Source organism: Olea europaea, unplaced genomic scaffold, assembly GCF_002742605.1.
Source record: "Olea europaea var. sylvestris unplaced genomic scaffold, O_europaea_v1 scaffold3337, whole genome shotgun sequence".
NCBI classification, from domain to species: domain Eukaryota; kingdom Viridiplantae; phylum Streptophyta; class Magnoliopsida; order Lamiales; family Oleaceae; genus Olea; species Olea europaea.
In genome coordinates this window covers 50,250-52,786 of record NW_019252335.1, presented here as the reverse complement: position 1 = coordinate 52,786, position 2,537 = coordinate 50,250, and the positions used below count along the sequence as shown (strand labels likewise).

At 34.8% G+C, this 2,537-nt stretch overlaps 1 long non-coding RNA gene across 1 annotated transcript; it reads left to right on the top strand.

The window, feature by feature from the left end:
• Window positions 1-126: 126 nt before the first annotated feature.
• Window positions 127-1,138, top strand: LOC111385904. The gene is made up of 3 exons (XR_002701134.1): window positions 127-173; window positions 265-566; window positions 968-1,138. It is a non-coding gene; the product is annotated as an uncharacterized LOC111385904 (long non-coding RNA).
• Window positions 1,139-2,537: the final 1,399 nt, after the last annotated feature.

Sequence of the window (2,537 nt, the reverse complement as noted above, 5' to 3'; positions counted from 1 at the left end):
AAAAGGTTGAAGCACTTCTGAAGTTATCCCAGGTTATACTTTTGCTATTACATAGAATATGATAGCGGAACTTAATATATCTTAACATTTTAATAAGTTTAATTTTTTGTATTATTTTGCAGAATTAAAATAAGAATGTAGAGGATATGAGTTCACGTGCTTTTACTCCACAGGTTTTTGTATTGTATATTATTTTTTCAATATAAATTTAGATTATATCATACTAGTTTTAAAAATAGACTTTATTTTAATGCGAATTTGTAGTCTCAACAAGGAAGTGGTATGGAGGGAGGTATTGCACCAGTGGAAAATGGAAAGTGTCAACTATTGCACTGGTACTTGGTTGAGGAGGAAATTGTAGGCTAAGGGAAGATTGCATCAATAGACCCAAGTACAAATGTGCATCACGTGCCACTAGGACGAGATTGTTGGAAGGTTTGGGTTGACGAGGTGTACATGAGTCATTAGCCCTTATATAGACCAATGGAAGAATTTCGAGTTCTTAGTGACGCCATAGGAAGTACTATTGCTTGGCCAAAGAGCTGCATTAGACTTATTTGACGAAGGTACTTTATAAATTTCTACATTTTTTTCATTTACGTATTTGTCATTAAATATTTTTCAAGAGTGGCTACATATGTGTGCATACACAAGTCTACAACCTTGAATGTGGAAGTTTGTTCATGGCATTACTAACGAGTGCACAATGGCTTCTCTTAAAAAAGAAATTGATCTTATTTTTAAAAAGCAATCAAGTTTTAATTATGAGCTTGTATTCTTGAGTGTGTGATTCAATTTTTTCTTTAAATGACATAAATCTGTTGCTATATACGTTGAATGAGTATAGACTGGTTATGTAAAAAGAATGAATATAGTTGTGTCTTAAAAAGCTTTAAATGACACTGTATTGTTTCTAAATTGCTTGCTTTTTTGATTAATTTGTTGTTATATTCTTTCTTTCTTGCAGTTACATGGAGCTGAAGTGAGTTCGAAAATCTCTTTTGTGCTTGTATCGTCTTGGATCTCGTCTATGTAAAAAGATTTGGCTGGGACTCGTTAGAAGCTTCGGTTATGAATCGTTTACATAACTTTTAGACATTTTTCATAGTTCTTTGGTTAGATGGTGTATATTTTTGAATTGAAGTATTTATTACATTTTGATGAAGTAATATTACATATCGGATCATGTTTATTGGCTTAAATGAAGCACTTTTAATTTTTTGTTGGCTTAAAGTACTTGTGCGTAGATAGTAAAAATATGTTTTTAATTCACAGGTTTAATTGGCAGGAAAAATATAAAATAATTGATCAGAAAAATAAAAATGACATTTACGACAAACTCCAGTTTCAGCAACGTGCAAGAGCACGTTGCTGAAACTTGGTTTCCTTGCAAGTTGCACGTTGCCGAAGCAGGGTTTCAGCAACGTGCTCTTGCACGTTGCCGAAACTAGGTTTCGCTACGTGCAGTGCACGTTGCCGAAACTCTTCGCTCTATGACAACGTCTCATCCCACAACAGACACCTGAACGTTGCCGTAAGTCTACGGCAACGTTTTCTGCCTGTTGCCAAAAGTGGTTTTTGGTGTAGTGATTCCACCTGTATGGCAAAGAGAACAATATTTGAATGCAAGATCTCCCCCAAGAATTACATGCATACACCACGAATATGAGCGAATACCACAATCTACTGACTTTATGGATTCGGACAAGCTATTTCTTACTGCCATTTTCTTTACTCCTAAGGTTATAAAGCACTTTATAATCATCTGTCCTTGTCGGGAAGTTCTCGTAGGTGCTCAAGCTTTGATCTCATAATAGCATGCTTATGGAAATGCCATACGAATGCACTGAATCCATCTGATCTAGACGAGACTGTTTGTCTTTCAGTCATTACCAATCTGCGTGGCAAACTAGGCCTGAATGTACCGACTGGATACTACAACAATGCTTTCATTTATACGGTGGCAGTGTCCACTTCCAAAATTTTATGCACTGCTTCGTTGTCATAAACAGTTCAATTAATTGAAAATGCTAAGGCTCAAATGAGTAAAGAGTACATTAGATCAGTGGCAGATCTTATGGTGATCAAGAAATGACCCAAATACGCAATAGGTAGGAATTTCATTGTTTCAGACATTACCGATTTAGGTTTTGAGAAGATTGATCTTGGATGGGTAATGCGGCGTTTGGTGTAGTTGCTTCGGCCACTTCAAATACTAGTTTTTTTACGAATTTCAAGAACAACAAGGGAGAAGATGGAGTTGTGGTACCAATATGCTTGCCACCATTGACTGCGGAAAAATTTAAATATGAGCTAGAAAAGATGACTTGTGAACCACTCTGCAGAATGTAATTTTCATTAGTTTGAATTAAATTATTCACCTATCTAAAAATAAATAATCTTGTTAAGGAGAATGAGTTCGGGTAATTTGGTCTTGTTTGTTGTGTTGTGTTGTTTATTTATTATTATTATTTTTTTTTAATACAGTTCAATGTTAGTGTTAAACACTTGAACTCGACTTTCATGTTATATAAGAT